The sequence below is a fragment of the Python bivittatus genome, unplaced genomic scaffold (genome assembly GCF_059951505.1).
Source record: "Python bivittatus isolate LINGU-HERP-01145 unplaced genomic scaffold, Pbiv_v1 ctg000480_np1212, whole genome shotgun sequence".
Lineage (NCBI taxonomy): Eukaryota > Metazoa > Chordata > Lepidosauria > Squamata > Pythonidae > Python > Python bivittatus.
Genome location: NW_028277075.1, coordinates 59,692,685 through 59,711,145, shown reverse-complemented (window position 1 = coordinate 59,711,145; position 18,461 = coordinate 59,692,685). Strand labels below are relative to the sequence as shown.

Sequence of the window (18,461 nt, the reverse complement as noted above, 5' to 3'; positions counted from 1 at the left end):
CCATGACAGAATAGAGTAATTTGGACAGGATTTCATGGGGCAGGGCAGAATGATGAATCTGAAAATCCTTCATTCTAATTCTGTGTGTCAGTGAAGTCCCAGTACTGATGTGTTTGTCTGAAGTTTCACAGCAACTTCATCAAAATGTAAAAAAGGGTAAGGTTTTGTGGTTTATGTAAAAAATGATTGAGAGAAGATGAAGGGGGATTATTGGATTTCAGTGATAAATAAGTCTGTCCTGGAATTATCAGAGTGAACTTGTTATGATACATCCATCAAAGTATCTTGGAGAAATGTTGATAGTAGAGAGAGTACCTTAGTTTTCCCATTAGCTCTATGTAGCTCTGTGTTCCCAATCTCTATGTTTGTGTTACAGTATTTTCTACATAGTCTTAGCTAGCTGAACTGGGCTAGTGATGAACTTCTTTTATTGACTCTTTAATTATTAGACCCTTCCTCGGTTCAATAATTTCTATGAATTCCCTTTCTATGAATTCCCTTCCAAGTGTTTTTGATTGTTTGTTTTGCATCACACACACAGACACACAAACACACAGACACCCCAATACTGTTTTGGAAGCAATTTAATCAATTTAGGATTACCAGATCTGGGATGCAAAAATTTGGAAAACCACCAGATGGGAGCAATATTTCTCTTTCTTGCCATCTAGTGGTCACCCTGCTTTTTACAACCCAGTTCTGATAATCCTAACTTTAATTCATTCCCATAGATGTGAAAAAGACCAGTAAGTTAATATGTTATATTTAAGAGAGCATTTGGAATGAGAAGTTCTAATTACTTAAAAATATCCCTTTCCTTTGTATAAACTGCCTCAGCGTATCTGCTGAATTTGGCATCAGTGATCCTTTCGGAAAGGGTTAGTATAGTAGAAAACGTAACACAGTCTATTCCCACCCTACCAAATTACAGACATCCTTAAAAATATTTTAAAAGAATAAAGTGTTACAGCCACATTTGAGGGAGGCTTCTAAGGAAGGAAGATAGGTGAGATGCTCTCATCAAGTCCTCTCTTTTAGCTTGGGCCAGAATCAGGCCTCACTAGTCTCTGCCAAGGATTCTGAAGCCTGCTCAACAGGGCAACTGTCCAGTCTGCCAGAACAGTGTTGATGTCAAACTGAATATCAAAAGGTAGAGAAGTGCTGAATGCAGGAGAGTACCTTGTGAATAAAAGCTGCACCTGAGAATAGCTCAATGCACTTGGAAAGCTTGCAGCCACATTAGGCTTAAAGAGGACCAGCTATGTTAGAGTATAATAGCTCTAGTTACAGCTTTAGTATAATGTTCTCTGGGAGTGATTAATGGTTGGAAAGAAATACAGTAATACCTCAGTTCACGAACGCTTCTGTTCACAAACAATTCGGTTCACAAACAGCACCGTTTGCAAAATTTTGCTTCCATTCGCAAACTCTGCATCGGGTGACGAACAGGATCCGTGGCCATTTTCTCTGCTGTGACACATGGTCGTGGCTTCCTGTAGGGAGGGGGACTCTCCCTCCAAACAATAACCGCCTCCCTACCCGCCTTCCTGTCCTCCACGCCAGAAGTCACGTCAAGCAAGGTTAGTGTTCTCTCTCTTCATACTGTACTGTACTTCGTTTCATATTTTTGTGGTTTTAAAAAAAATACATATGGTTCAGAACAGATTAACCGTATTTACATTGAACCTTATGGGAAAATTTGATTCGGTTGGCAACCAAAATTGGTTGGCGACCACATTTGTAGGGGTCAGAACAGATTAACCATATTTACATTGAACCTTATGGGAAAATTTGATTCGGTTCACGACCAATTCGGTTCGCGACCAGAGTCGTGGAACGAATTAAGTTCGTGAACCGAGGTACCATTGTATATGGGACTTACTGCCCAGCAGGCCTCCTTAGTATACCAGCTCTTTACTGCCTGGATCCAACTGCTGTCTTGCTTTTGACTTCTGGATTAATTTATTGACTATGCTTCTGTGTGTCTCCTTTTGACTGTAGCGTCTCTTGCAATGTGATTTCAGACTGTTCACTTTTGTTCTTGCTTGTTTCTATCCCTACTTGAGAGACAATATGCAGCTTGAAAATCCTTACACTGATTTTACAGGTAGTCCTCATTTAGCAACCACAATAGGGACAGGCAACTCAGTTATTAAGCAAAGTGGTCACTAAGTGAAACTGCAACTATGCTTATGTTACTTCACCTTTCTTTTGCTTTACAGACCTATGAAAGTCATAAATGCAAGGTTTGGTCATTTTTTCATCACCATCGTAACTACGAACAGTTGCTAAACGAGATGGCCGCTAAATGAGGACTACCTATATTTTAAAATCTGCTTATTTAATTATTTCATAAAGCTATAGTTTGCCTATAACTGTCATACTATTCAACAGTAAATCAGAAAATAAACCATTTATGCTTTCATGCTACATTATGGGAGAGAAGAAGTCGCATTTTCAAATCTCATAGAGGTTGGGCTACCACTGGATTGATCATAGTTGACAGTAGTTATGCTTGCTTATATAAGCAGTCTGAAAAAGACAACTGGATACATTCTTGGATTCTGCATAAGGAATTTATAATGAGCAAGATGTGGTGAATAGCAGAAGGTTCATGTTTCAGGTTTCATGCATGGAACTTCAGTAACTTCAGAAAATCAGGAAACAGCCTCTGTTATTTGTCTGACATTAGTGTGCCTTCAAAAACTGAATGGCAATTACTAATTCATCATGAGCTACTTTTTCCCAGTATAGAGATGAAGTGAAAAAGAAAAATCTTAACTTGTTGAATTTTTGCCAGTCAGGCAGCCGTTATAAATTCCTGGATGTAAACTGCCACACAGTTGTAATTCTGAGCTTTGTTGTGACTGACATATCTGGCCTAATTTGGCCACTTGTGAGTAGATTCAAAGAATTCTGATTTCCTAGAGAGAGGAGTTGATGGTTTTCAGACAATAGATCATGTATTTTACATAGCAGCTAGACACTTTGTAGGGTGCAGTTGGCTTATCTAGTGAGTATCTAGAATTTCTGCAAATAAATAACTATATTTTCTGCCTGTTTTGTCTGTAAATGTTAATTGTAATTTGAAGCGGCTGAACCCAGTCATTCTTGCAACACTGGATAACTATAGTCATCATTTTCAGAGAGGGTTCAGAATTAATAAGAAAGCTTCCAGCAAGTAATGAATCCTGGAGTATCTCTGAATGGTGAACCTGAACCTTAGTACAATGTTCAAAAGTCTCGGTTGAACTTCCTTTGTGTAGATTGAGAAATCATCTGTTAACGGTGCCTCTGTCTTGTCTGGACTCCATATTCTTTTGTTCACCCTCATCCAGTTTATTATCACATAGAATCAGGACTGGAAGAGGCTATTTAAATTCTAGTTCAACTCACTATTCAGTGTGTGAACCCAAATTAATGCATCTTCGTCATATGACCATTAAGCCTCTCCTTGAACTTACCCAAGGAAGGGAAACCAAACACCTCTTTAGGCAATTAGTTCCACTGTCAAACTGCTCTTATTATTAAAAAAAAAGATCTAACATCTGACCAAAATCTGCCTTTCTGAAACTGAAATTTATTGTTCCATCTCTTACAGTTTGGAATGGTAGAGAACAGGTCTTCACAACATTTCAGGTATATGGGGATTACTACCATTTTCCCCTTAGACTTTTCTTCTGATGCCAGTTCTTTCTTTCTGTATCTCTCCATAGCTTCTTTCCCGATACTGTTTGTACAGTTCCATACTACCTTTATGTACCTTTCTTTGGTGACCTCCTCTCTTTCTGACTCCTATGTGTGTACTTTTTTTTGCTTTTAGAGCTTCACTAAGCTTTTTCTGTAATCACACTATCTTTGCTGCTCTTTATTTTTCCTCATTGGAATTATTTGTAATTGTGTTTTTAGTGTTTCTCTTTTTTGGAATTCTGAGCAACTTTTCCTTTTAGATTCTCCTGTCACAAAATTTTACTTATCACTGCTCTCAGTTTATTAATGTCCAGTCTAAAAAAATCTAAAATCTGTTTTCAGCTTTATTTTCTATTAAAATTGAGAAGTTCAGCATTACACAGCCATTCTACAACATCATTTCCTCCAACAGTCTCATTTTTAGAAAGTTCTTCTGAAATCAAATGTGATCATGTTGCAGTTTTTGAACAGGTCCATTCATGTATGTTGAAGATTATAACATTTTGATCAGTGTTCTTAACCAGTTTAGTTATTTTAGGTTTCAGACAAGATTCTAGGCCCTACTAAAGATTTCATCCAGTGTTGTGTCTCTCCTTCTTGGTTCTTTGACTAGCTATTCCAGAGCACAATATTTCATTGGTTATCTTCTCTAGATTTCTAATGCTTGCTGTGTCTAACATAAAGCATTCCAACTCTCCCATTTTGCCATGGAGGTTTCTAGTATTTTCATATACAGTACACAGTCTCCTCGGATTTTCTGGGACATGTATCTATCCTTGTGGCTTACTTGATTATTGTACTCTTTCCTAGAACTAAATGTTTTCCTTTGAACAGTTACAAAAAAGTCATCCTTTTCTCTAACACTCCTTGCATTCTGTCATCTTTCTCCCCCAAATCAGGGGAGAAATCTGCTCTGCCACCCTTTTTACATTATGTGCCAACAGCTTGGTACACCCTGTTTCAGGTGCCACCCATTCTTTTGTAAAGACCTGGCATATCCCAAAAGATAACCAGTGCCTCATGAATCTAAACCTTTCCTCCTGGCTTCATTATCTCATCCATGCCCTGAGACTACTCAGCCTTGCTTGTCTAATTGGCCCTGTGCATGGAACAGTCACGACTTATCTGGTAAAAACATTCCTATTAAATAGCAAACCATCTTGAGGTGTGAATCATATCTTTTGAATTAAGTCAGTTTTCTAGGTGATTGAAGTCATATGGGTTGATTAGAACTCAGTTAACTAAATATATTATCTACCCTACTTCGAATAGTCTACTTCCCCCACCTCCTGCATGAGCATATGTATATCAACATTTTGTTTAACCACAAAGGTCCCCATTTATAATGTTAACACAAAGCATCCATCTTCCCAAATTAGATAATCAGAGCAATGCTAAGTAGGGACTAAAGGAAATGATGAAGTGATCAATCATATTATTAGCCATGACAACTTATATTGATGAGGAAAGGTGGCTTGGTGTGGGACAAGATTTTTTAATCCTTTCCCTGACAAAACAGTTTTAGTTTTGGTCAGGATGAGAGGGAATTTACCTATGATGATTCCAACCTTATTTAGGTAGGACAATCTATAGTGGGCTCTCTGTAGGAAACAATATTAAGGTCAAAGATCCACCAAATACTATAAGTTCTCATCACAAAGTCTCTTAAGTCAAGCTCAGCTTCTGATGACTTCATGCATATAGTTTTCTTGGCAACAACATGACATTTGACTTCTTTGGGAATGTTTTTTCAAGTTCCCTGCCTAGCCAACTGCCTTAGTTATATTGCATCCAAGTATTAACCAGGTTTGACCCTGCTAGCTTTTCAATTTACTTCTAATAATGGTCATCCAAATAATTCTGGAAGCCTACCTGAAGGCTAAGTTTTTTTAAAGAAAATATATAAAGGCATGATGTAAAATGATGTAGAATGACTATAATTTCAGGTCAGTGTGTGAACTGATACTTGCTATTGACTAAACTTTAGTTAGAAATCCAGTTCAGAGGATTTCTCTGAAGAAAACAAAGCTGGTTGGATGTGAGGATATCTATATTATTTTATTCTGATAAATCAGTTGTTTAAGCAGATTATTGTCATTTACATTAAAATTAGGATAAATGGGAGGACATAGTAAATATCCTCCCTGCTTTCAACCAATTCTTACATATCTTAACAATTCTTATTTAATTATCATGGACCCTTAAATGGAATTGGCCCAATCTACCTCCTTAATTACACCACCCCACCCCAGTTGTTGCTATATTTATGAAGAATTGTGAAGAAAAGTATTATTAGTGGATTCATTGCAAAACTATTTTTGTATAAAATGTTTTTCTTTATCTAGATGTAATATTAGCAAAATCCTATAATGCAAAATTCATCATAGTTAATCATTTCAAGGAAGTTTATTCTGTTAATTGTATGAGTCATTAAAAAAAATCTTATTTTGTCACTTCTTGAGTCATATGTGCCTTGGAAATGCGTGTTCTTTCTCTATAGATTTATATGCTTTGCTCTTTTCTTTTCTTTTTTAAATTCATACTTATCTGGAACTGCATGAAAGACAGTGTGAACTGCATGAAGATGAAGTATGTGTTTGAACAGGCACTGTTGATTCAGCAGAGGAAATCACTGCTGTAAAAATGAGGGGCAAGTTCACACTGGTTGCTTTCAGTTGTGGCTGCTGCATAAGGACCGGGAAAGAGCAAACTGTGGTCTTTGGGCCACTACAGACTTCAGCCTAATTTAATATTGCCTTTGGCCTAACTTCAGAAACTTTGTACAGTACTTATAGTGCATTCAGTATTCTGGCAAGAGTGATTTCTGTCTTAGCTTGTGGCTTGGGAAGAGAGATGTAGAAGGGAACTGGTTATGTAGGGGAAAAGGTTGCTAGAGAGAACATTGGTGGTTCTGCTCAGTTTTGACTCTTGTTCCACCCACAGTTTGCTTTAGTTGTACTCACCTTTGACATCTGCCTCCTACAGATTCTTCTCAAGGAAATTCAGCTCTCAGCTAGAAAATGTTGCCAACCCCTACTATCCACTGAGATCAATTTTCAAGAAACTTAGTTGTGTAATCAAAGCACAATTAGAGCTTCATGATTGGTTCAAATATACCTGATTGTATACAGGTAGTCCCAAGTTTAAGAACAAGTTCCATTCCCAAGGTCTGTCCTTAAGTTGAATTTGTATGTAAGCCAGAACAAGTAATATTGTGTAATGAACTTGAACCATTGTGTATTTAACTCGAATCATTGTGTATTTAACTTGAATTTTGCTACAATAGGCTCCATTCTTAACTATGGCTCATCCTTAAACCAAGCATTCTTTACCCAGAAACTACCTGCATATAACGCTATCAGTTAAGAGAACACTGGGTTGCAGTCTTCTGGTTCTTCTCCTAGAAATGATCTCTCAATTTTGCATATGCTCCATTCTTTTGCTTTAGTCTCTTCTGTTGTTTTTACATTCCTCCCCCATTATTGCACAGAAGCATTGATTTAGTTAAGTATGAGGCTGTGATTAATTTTATAATATATTTCTCATTCATATCCATTGAAGAATGCTTTCTCTTTTTTCCCTTTTCTTTCATGCTTTAGGAAAAGTCGATAATTACTCATTCAGCTGTGGAAATCCTAGCACTGTGGTTCTTAGAATGGCATGGAATTACTGAATGCTAAGTAAGTTTATCATATTTGCTATACATTTGTGTAAAAAAGAAACAAATTGCATAAGTATATGCAATAGAAAACTGATGTGATGTAAATTGGGAGCAAGTCAAAGATATTTACTTTGGTTTTATAGTTAATTATTGGGTCAAGTAATCCTCTCCAACTTTTTGAAATGGTTATGACAAGCATAGTTATTTTATGCTACAATAGAATATTCTTGCCTGCTATGTTGGAGAGGTAGTCACTTGCACTAAATAGATGTTCAAAAATCTTTGCATGTTATTTAAAGGCTGTGCAAATCTGAAATAGAATGGGTGAGTTTCCTATATAGGCAAAAACTGACAAGGTATTGAACTAATGACTCATACGCCTTTGTTGCCCACTACTGTAACAGAGTTAGATATGTTTCTCTATATTAACTCTATTTTAGAACATGAAATTCCAACCCTCATTCTCCACAAATGTCTAAACACAAACATTTTCCTAAACTGAACATGACAATTTAAATTTTTGGCTTCAGGTTACTATATATTGAAATAATTGAAATATAGTATAGTAGGGCATACAATAATCTTCTGTAATTTTTTTTTAAAAAGAAATCACTACATTTGGAAGCTCCCTGCTGGAAATAGAGTTTAGGAAGAGATTTATTCCCTGTAGATCATATTATATCAATCCCAGCAATATTTCAGTAGATCTTGGCTATCCACAAGATTGGCACATAAATGAATATAGGAAGTTGCTGTACATCCTCATCTAATAATTGGCTACTGCAGCTCAGTATTATCAAAACTGATTATCGGTGGCTTTCAGGAATTTAGGATATGATGTATGCAGCAATTCAGGTTTTCAAAGCATGTGATCAAACAATTGTATTTTACTAGAGGTTAGACCAACATGAATAGGCTGTCCTAATAGCCGTATGAAACTTAAGTTCTTGTGTTTACGTGGTTAAAACTGGTCAGCTGCACTGTTGAGCAGAAGGTCAGTTAAGCCCAGAAGGCTAGGCTCCTGACTTCTGAAATTATATGTATCACTTGAGTGAATAAATGAAGAAACTTATTTTGTCTTGAGATGCCTGTGAGACTTTTGCTTTCAGAGAAAGGGGAGGGAAAAAAAGCAAGAAGCTCGGTAAAAACATTCAACAGGAACCAAGATGCTCTTTGCATATGTTATGAAAATCTAACAGATGATTAACTTAGACTGACTTTGTTTTATTTAAAATCCTGTGTACATAACTGCTACCTTCCCAAGTTCTTTTTTGTTTTCCCTTTTCCAAATAATTTACTTTTTTATAACCAAAAATTTGGCTGGGTTGTTTTAAAAGAGAATTTCTCACTATAGTTGAGGGGTTCCACAAGAAAAGAAGAATCTCTCCCCTCCTTCTGACAGCAAAAGTGGGTCATTGGATTCCGCTATCTTAACAGAAGTCATTTGAATAGTTATTTCTACTAAGTAAATGTTGCAAATTTGATGGTATTAATATTTCCTCTTTTTTTTCTTTATAAAGATGTTTTTTTTTAAAAAAATCAACCATTTTAAGATACAAGGTATTGTTTTAGAGAATACCATTTCTTTCAGGAAAGAACTGGAGGAAATATTGGGAGAATTAACCATGTGACTGAGAATTTGAGCTGCTTGTCAGATGGTGAGTACCTTGTCATGATTCCTAAAAATAACACCAAACATACCACAATTTCTGTTTTATTTAAAGAAAGGCCTTGAACAATTATTAAATATCCTTAGTGTAATAGGAATGGGTATTTCAGAAGACTCATTATTTTGCCATCCTTCAATGAGTATTCACTCTTGTATCACACAAATATTCAGCTAATAACTTTAGCTAAATTTAAAGCCCCTGGGCATTATTGAGCTTTTGGAAGGTAACTAGTTTAAAGGATCTAACTAAACAAGGTGTTTAGAAGAAAACATTTAGTTTTCTCTGCTTTGACTGTTCTGACATAGAAATTTATTTAAAGTGGATCCAAAATTTACCAGCATACTAGCTTATGAGTTCTATATCCTTTTCCACACCTATGAGCTTATCCAGTGAAACAAAGTATCAGCACCATGGACAGCATCTAATCAGCAATGAAAGGTTTATCTCTTTAACTTATACACACACGCGTGTGCATGCACACACACACACACACACGAAAGGAAAAAGGCTTTAAATAAATGATTCTAAAAGACTGGGATTATTTGTACATTTTGAAAAACATATATAGCTAAGTAGGGACCCTAGCTATGTTACTGCAGCACAAATTAGTTGAGAAGAGTGCTTAGCTGTTTGAAGATCCTAAATAAGAGGTAGTGCTTGCATTTGCTAAACGAAATAGGAAGAAATCTGTGATTACTCTAAGGAGAACACCAGTGGGAGTGATAGTTGGAAGCAGGCAGAGGTTGGGACAATGTTCATCAAATAGCTGATTTCATTTATGTGTTGTTGAAGAAATCTAAAATCCTATCTGGTTTTGGTAGTTTGGTCATACTGCAAATATTCTGGCTTCTCTTGAAACCTCTTAACATGATACATAATTAATAAAAGCTGCTTTGTAGTGCACATTGTTACCTTTGCTTGTGATCAGCTCTTGGGGCAGAATTAAGCAGCATCTAACCTTAATCCTAACTGAAAAGTATGGTTGGGTTTTTTGTCTGTAATGTAAATTCCTTAACAAATAAGTAACTAGACAGTATCAAAGTGCAAACAGAAGCTAGAATTCTTCTTCTCTTGATCTGTATGTCCAATAAATATCTGGGAATAACTGCAACCTATTCATATACTGCCACCTTCAGCTGCCCTTTTAAGATTAGATTTTACAAAACAATTAGAGTTTACTCGCTCTTGCTTAAAATGGAACACTGGATCAGTGATTGAAAATTAAATTGTCATCAAATCTGCAGATAATAGAATCTTATTTATAGAATATTGTAAATTAAGCCGTGAAAGAGAAGCATCATTAATAAGTCATTTACATTGCTGCATACTTCTTCATGCTTCTAAAAGCTTCTCCAGCTTTCGTCTTTTTTGCTTTTTCCAGGACACAATAGAAACTTTAAGTCAAACTGTCAGACTAATGACGAGAGGAAATGGAAGGCTCTTTTTTATGTGAATAGAGAGCTGTCTTGTCTAAACTTCTCTCTCATGCTGTAGTCAGAAGAAGAACAAATTGCTACCTGTGATGGAATGGAATTATGAAGGCCAGGCTCAGGGAGATAAGCATTTTCTTAGCTCGCTGCAGGAGCGTGGGAACTACAAGAGGATGAGACTGGCACCTCCCTGAGGGATTCACACTGTTGTGGCTGGCTGACTTGGGACCTGGGGTTTCAGTCTGGGAAGATTCTTGCTAGAGGTTGTAGCTAATAAACATAGCTGAACTGATTTTGCATTGTCTCTTGGAGTTCCTTGGGCTACGCCTGACATCAATCTTCCCAGACTCTAACCCCAGTTCCCAAGTCAGCCAGCCACAACAGTGTGAATTCCTCAGGGAGGTGCCAGTCTCATCCTCTTGTAGTTCCCATGCTCCTGCGGCGGGCTAAGAAAATGCTTATCTCCCTGAGCCTGGCCTTCATAATTCCATTCCATCACACTACTATATCTAAGTTCTCCCTATCTCTTACATGATGTGATTTATTTATTTATTTATTTAGAACATTTATGAAGTTGCCCATCTTATGCAAATAACTGTCTGGTTGACAATATAAAACTAATATAAAACAACCAAAAATAAAAGCAAACAATAAATACAAAAGCTAAGGCATCTCAGTACCTATCATATATATCAGGTTCTGCTAACAATGTGGTCCTAACACCTGGGGGAAAAGCCAAGTTTTTATGGCCTTCCAGAAGGCCAACAGGTTTAGGGCCATCTGGATCTTGGGAGGAGGCTGTTTTACACAGAATGCACCATAACAGAGAAGGTATCTCTCCTGGGTCCCACAGGGTAGCACCTTTTCACTGAGAGGACTTGGAGCATGCCCACCCTGTTGGATCTGGTGGGACAGGCAGAAATGTCTGGAGACAGGTGGTCCTGCAAGTAACCTGGCCCTGTGCCATGGTTCAGGGCTTTAGAGGTGATAATCAGCATCTTGAATTGCACCAGAAGTTTACTGGGAGCCAATGTAGCTTATGCAGCATAGGTGTTATATTGGTGAACACAGGCACACCAATTCTGCGTGGGTAACTGCATTCTGAAGCAGTTGAAGCTTTTGAATGTTTTCTCAAGGGCAGGATTAAGGACAATACATTGCAGTAATTAATGACAGTAAGTGTCTAAGGCACAAGTGACCTTGAGCAGAGCCTCCCAATCCAGGAGCTGCACAGTTGGTGTACAAGATGGATTTGTGCAGCAGCATTCCTAGCCATGGCTTCCACCTACTCCCTGAGCAGGAGTCATGAGTCCAGGATTCACATGCTGTACATCAACTCTGTTTGGGGGAGTGCTATTCCATCTAGAGTTGTCAGTAGAACAACTCCAGAACCAGAGGGCCCAAGAACCCAGACACACTGAATCTTGCTAGGTTGAATCACTGTAATGATATGTGACCTTGGGAGATAGGATGAAGACCTGTAGCCTAGGCAATGCTCTGATAAGAGTCAGCTCAGTCTGCAGGTGGGGGGAAAGCATGAGAAGCATTTTAGAAGGGACCCTCCCTAGTGTTCCGGAGACTAAAAAGAGAGGAGGGGAGAAATACTTTCAGTCTTGCAAGATTCTGTTCATGTAACCTTACAATAAAATAGGATTAGTTCATCTGGGTGTGTTTCTTGTCTGGACTATCTCACAAGGCTGACAGTCACAACCTGTACACCTCTATACAGATTCTCCCCGCCTCTATGCACTGGGTAAGCAACTACAGCAACATTTGTACAGCCTAGGGCAGAGATGTGTAACATAGTATGCTGAGGATACCTCACCCCATGCCAACAGAAGATCTCACCTGGTTGTTTCATGTAGATGTTAATAGCAGTGGAGAAAAAGTTGAGCTCTGAGGCATCCCTCACAGTTGGGGTCTAGGGTTATCCTCTCCCTGCCACAACACCAATTAGAACGGTCCTTGGAGGAAGGAGAAGCTCTGCAAAACTGTGCCTCCCAACCCTCTAAGCTGATCTAGAAGGATGCAATGATTGATGATATTAACAGCTGCTGAGAGCGCCAGGATGGATGTACTGCCCTCCAGAAGTCATCCATAAATGCAACCAATGCTGTTTTGGTACTGACTGGTAAGAGTCCAGATAAGGACTAGCAGACATTACCTTCTTTGTTAAACTACTTTCCTATAATGTCTGAACAAGGAAAATACAATTTAAGTATGCCCTACAAATCAGAATCAAAGTAACCTTGGTTTGCAAGAGCTGCCTAAACTAGATATTGCTTATGTAGATATTATGGGAAACTGGTTTAAGAAGATGAAAGAAATGAATATTCAAGCTTCTTGCTCATTGTTATTCCAACAAAACATAGGAAGGGGGGGTTGGATCAAGAACACTACATGTGTATAAAGCTTTTATGTCTTCTGGAGGCTCATTAAAACAACTGTGGTAGAGAATGAAATAGATATGGGCCTCATGGGCCTTGTACTAATTTAAGTTATTTTTGTGTGGGTGGCCAGTACTACAACCACATAAGAACATCAGGGAGAACTAGAATATTTATCAATTTCACAAGGAATAGTTTTGTAAATTAAATAATTCTCAAGCATCAAAGAGCTGCAGAAAACTCTACCTTTCAGAATTTCTCTTTCTGAGAAATGGAGCTCTGAACTTTGTGACTCTCATGTTATCATGTATAAATATCTTTTTTTTCTCTCATTCATTCTTTCAATATTTGTATTCCTCCATTCAGCCTCAAAATAGGAATCATCGTAATAAAAAGTAGTGCTTGCTCTCAGGCTTACAGTCTAAAATGGCATAGCACAGAATGAAGGGGAAAGACAAACATAGTAGTTCATACATCCATTCTGAATATTGTATCCTATCAGTAATAACCAGTCATGTTGTTTGTAGAGATGTGTAAAGTATTCCATGCACAAAACATTTCTTTGCAAGTAATAGGTGGTTTCTGGTGCCTAAACTGAAACATAAATGTTTTGGATATTTTGGTCTGTGCACATAATGAAATGGTATCCCCTAGTTCTGTGCATAGAATGAAATGCAGGGTTTTTTTGGCAGGGGAGTGACAGTGGGTAAAAGCCAAATATATATGCATGGAGGTAGGAGAGGGAAGGAAAATGCTGGGACAATGTGGGATAGGTGGCCTGGTGAGATACATGCTGTAGTAGGATAGTAATAAGAACAGCTGAGGAGAGAGAGGGAAGGAAAAGTACTGGCAAGATTGAGACTGGACACGCTGAGGGATATGCCATGCTGGAAGCTGGAAGCTAGAAGAGAGTGGGCAGTGCATACCACCCTTGCCCTACTCACCTTGTCTGGATTTTATTTCATCTGGAACCTGGAACAATCAAAGCATTCCAGGTCTAGGTTCTGCCAAACCACAGCTGACCTGAAATGGTTCAGTAGAACTTCTGGAATGCAAGGGTTTGTTCTGGGTTTGAAACAAAGCATGTTTTCTGTTTCATTCACACCCATGAATGGGAAGGCCAGAGAACAATTTCACCTTCCGAAAAGACAGTGCCCCAGCTCCAGTTGTCATAGTAACAGCAAGTGAAGATGACAGCTTTTCATTGTGCTTCTATTTCACAGGGCAGCCGGTCATTTTTTAATCCTGTAGTGCCCTGTCCAGAATTTTAATGCTGTAGAAGAGAAGTATAACCATAGACTTCAGCATGGAAAAGATCTGAGCCTTGACATCTTTGGTTTCATCATGAGCTGTATGTGGGCATTTAAGTAAATATAATACAATGCTTCAAACATTTGTGATGAAATGGAAGTTCAAGAACTATGTTAAACATACCCTTACTGTCTCTTATCTATTTCTCATTTTTCTTCTATGTTTTCTTATTGCTCCAACTCTTACGTTTTTTGCAATCATAGAATAAGGAATTAATTTTGCCAGCATCCTATCTCTGACTATTTATAATGCTGGGAAATGAAAGCTTTAGCATCCTGGTAGTTTGCTTGAGCGATGTTCTTTGTTTTCTGACTGATAGGAATAGGAGAACCATGTCTACAATCCCCATCATTTTTTTTTAACAAATTCAGTTCAAAACAGATGAGATGCCAGGGTGCATAGAAAAGCCATTGTTTTTCTCTGTGTCAATTAACTTTCTGTGATATCATACATAGACTGGTAAATCACATATAGATAGCAAATAAAATATTTTTCTCTGTTCTAATATAGATTTAAATGTTCTTTATCCTAACTCTGGGGCGTCATTTCCTTTTTCAGGGATCTGCAGGTCTTGGATCTTGTATGCCTGATGTGATGGACTATGGTCATTTGACATCTAGCAAGTATCTGAACATAGAATATAGTGGCTAACATGCAGCTAGATAAAGTTATTGATGAGTTTAAATAAAACAGATTAGAGATGCATCTTTAGCAGCTGATTATTATCACACATACCGAAAGAAAGAATAAGTCAGAAACATGTCTTCTGTAATACTCCTTAACTATCCTTCCTTGGGATTGTGTTCATTATTAATGAGGAACTCCTGTGCATAACCATTTGTTTGAAGGGGGAAGTATATATTCTAGTGTGGCTGCTGAACAGAAGGCTGCATTGGCTGATTCATTGTCCCTTGAGGAGCTAATAGAACAACAAATGTTCTTGAGGTACAAGAGCATTTGAATAACTGAATAAAACTTCTTGTTGTAGGCCTTTACGCATGGAATTATGTGGACTGTGTATAAATAACAAAAGGAGGATAGCATGTGTGGAAGGAATAATCAAACTGGAGCCTATAGAAAGCAGCAATGTTTTGCTTCTTAAGTAGAAAAGCTCCAACTTATCTTGGGTTAACTCCAACTACTAGTGCCATTGACTTTTTCCACCCACTTCTCAGATGATTGTAGGTGATCATTGGGTGAAATCTTGGTGTTGGACTCCTCGCCCTCTATGATACTATTGCTTTAATATATATTTTGGATTTTTCTCATACCTGATATGGGTACCTTTACATTTAAAAAAAAAAACTTTTTATTAAAGAGTTTTACAATACTAAAAGATAATACAAACTGAAATCAGAAAAAAGAAAAGAAAAGAAAAGAAAAAGTGCAAAAGAAAAAGAAGAGAAAAGAAAAGAAATAGAAAAAGGAATATTTAAAGAAGCGACTCCTGATCTTCCTTGCAACAAGTACAGGCAAATTAATATTTCCCCACCCCCATGAAATTACATACATGGTTCACTTCTTCCCATAATCCCCCTCCCCATATCCATTCACAAATCCAAAAATTGTTGTTATTCCATCCAAGTGTCAGTAAAAACTCCATAAAGGTTGCGTACCTTTACTTTTTGATGTGCATGGGCGGGTGGAGGGGAGATAAATAAAATTCTAAGCATAGTATATTAATGTTTATGGAATAAACAGTCAAATTGTAGGTTAAATAAAAGTTATTGGTAAGGTCTAGCTTTTGGCATACCAGTGGGAATACTGAACTTATGATAGGCCTTGATTTTGGGCTTCCACAAGGTCAATATTTCCCTCATCAAATGACAAAAAAGAAAGGGGAAAGAAATAGCTGCAGAAGAAACATGCCTATCTTTCTAGTGGCCACAGAAGTATGGACCCTTAAGAGCATATGGGAGGAGAAGGTCCTGCAGTAGCTAATTGGAACCCAGCTGGCTGCCAACCCTCTGAAGACAAGTCATCCATTCAAAATATTTTCCCATGGAAAATAATTTTCCTGCTGGATCACCTGGGTGTGATTTCAGTCTGTTTCAACTGTAGGTTGGAAATGAAATGGAGGATCCATTGTGAGGATAGTCCACAACAAATGGTGAGATTAGCAAACTGATGATACCACACCCTGTGTGACAGATGACCTCACCCAGTGGTATCATATACATGTTAAATTGAAGTGGGGAGAGAGTAGAGCCCTGAGGCACCCCAAAAAGCAGAAACTTCCAGCTCAACCTCTTTCCCCCATCAACGTTGACTGGAACCAACCCTGGAGAAAGGAGGAGAACCACTGTAGCACAGTGCCTCCCACTCCTAATTCTCTGAGCCAGCCCAGAAGAATACCATGATTGGTGGTATCAAAGGCTGCTGAGAGACCAAGGAGTACTTAGGTGGATGCACTACCCCCATCCAAAGCCTGCCAAAGGACATCAGCAAGCATGATCATTGCCATCTCAGTACTATGGCCAGACCTGAATCCTGATTGAAAGGGGTCCAGATAATCTGCTTCTTCCAGGGCCCTCTAGAGCTGTTTCTCAATGTTTTAATGACCGTGTTGCTTTTATTAATCATTATGGCCCTTCTATGAGCTGTCCAGATCTTTTGCATAAGCACATGATGTATCTTTTTAGTTTAGCTGCAATGAAATAATTATGGTTGGAAATGTTAAGTTTTAAATTTGTTTAATTGTAATACTGTTCCACCTAAATTTAATTCTCACATATAGAAAATGTTACAAATTATAAGGTGGAATTTAACTTGGTGAATATATGATAACTTTTAAATTCTTCATAGCAAGAATATACTCTTTTTTTCAACAGTGCTTGTTTGCATTTTGATTCTTTTTTAATATCTTGATCCTGAGTAAACTGCATAGATAAATGTAATACAGGTCCTCTTGCAATATCTGATCATGCTCCAATAACACTAAGCAGTTTGTTAAAAACACTTGATATTGAATGTTTACTGAAAGCAAAGGGGAGATATTTGGTAAATTATTGGCCTTTCTTTAACAAGGCTTATATAACAGTGGCTTACTGAGCTGAAGGAAATGATGCAGCTGAAAAGGGGTGGAGCAGCAAGATCCTGTGGACACCGCTGAGCACTGATGGTTAAGGTAGATATCATTTTTTGCAAAAAAAAAAAAAAAGGAATAAAGTGTTGGAATATGCTATATTAATAAATCAACAGTTTAAGGTAATTAAGTATATTTTTATTATCTTAAAATGAGATTAATTGAAGAAATGATTGATTTTTTCCATTTATTAGACACATAAGAGAATATTTTAAAAAGGCTTGATTATGAATTTCATCAATGTGGAAGTGTAAAATGATAGAGGAAACAAGTCCCACTATTTGGTTTAATATCCATAAGTTAGTTAATATGGTTTTAGGAATAGGAATATGACATAAAGATGTAAATATGATTTTCAATTATATACCAACACTTTGGAATTTATCATTACATGAAGAACTATAGATTTACAGAATAGGAGGTAAAGCAAATAATCTTTTACTCTTGGGTTTATGTGTTGACTCTCTGCTTGTCAACTGACGTTTTATAGATGCAGCGGAAAAACTGATCAGTATAATTCCATATGGTCAAGATTTAATGCTGTGTTTAAGATCTGAGCTGCTGTTTTTATATTTCTGTCATCATTTTTTCTTTCCTTTTTTTTCTGTTTGTTTTCCTTTTCCTTTTTTGCATCTTTTTTTCTTTCTGTATATTAAAGCAAGACTTGCTGGTAATACTTTACTTATGAGAGGTACTTGAAGCAAGATGGCACTATGAGTTACAGTATCACAGAGACAGACATGACAGAAAGTAGCATTTGTAGTTTGCTACTTCACCACACTTGTCTAGTACAACCCATGATGATGTCACATGGATCATGATGTGATCACACATACTCTGCAGATTATGTACTTTGCAACAGTTGCAGTGATGTCATAATGCACATGTCATGCCCCTTCTTCCCCATGCCAATGTGCCCTACTCTGTTTTTAGAGCAGTGAAAGTTTGGGCCATGGCCTGTGTATATTAGCCTAGGAACACTACAGTTATTGTAAGAGACCTAAATGGTGCAGATATTAAAAGTAGAGCAGTCTTCAGCCCATATTCAGGACCCTGAATACATTTAAAAGGAGGAAGCTGAGGAAAGTTCAGTGGAGAATGAAGAAGAGAAATAGATATCTGAGAAAAACATAAAAGATTTTGAGTTAGAAGGTGGGTTGCTACTATCCTTCAATAACTATGGAGAAATGTTAAGTCTGGGTCTGAATTTCTCTGAAATCAAATCAT

General features: G+C 37.5%; 1 protein-coding gene across 5 annotated transcripts in view; it reads left to right on the top strand.

Moving 5' to 3' along the window:
• The window catches only part of PTPN5 (protein tyrosine phosphatase non-receptor type 5), a 75,601-nt gene that overhangs the window by 11,448 nt on the left and 45,692 nt on the right, over positions 1-18,461 (top strand). For 2 of the 5 annotated variants that reach the window (XM_088146034.1, XM_088146035.1), the window contains exons 2-4: positions 7,290-7,370; positions 8,943-9,009; positions 17,177-17,276. The gene's annotated coding sequence lies outside the window, so the exon portion shown is untranslated. Of the gene's footprint in view, positions 1-7,289; positions 7,371-8,942; positions 9,010-14,061; positions 14,190-14,707; positions 14,773-16,853; positions 17,277-18,461 lie in introns of those variants that run through there. The other 3 variants (XM_088146032.1, XM_088146033.1, XM_088146036.1) reach the window with 3 other exon arrangements.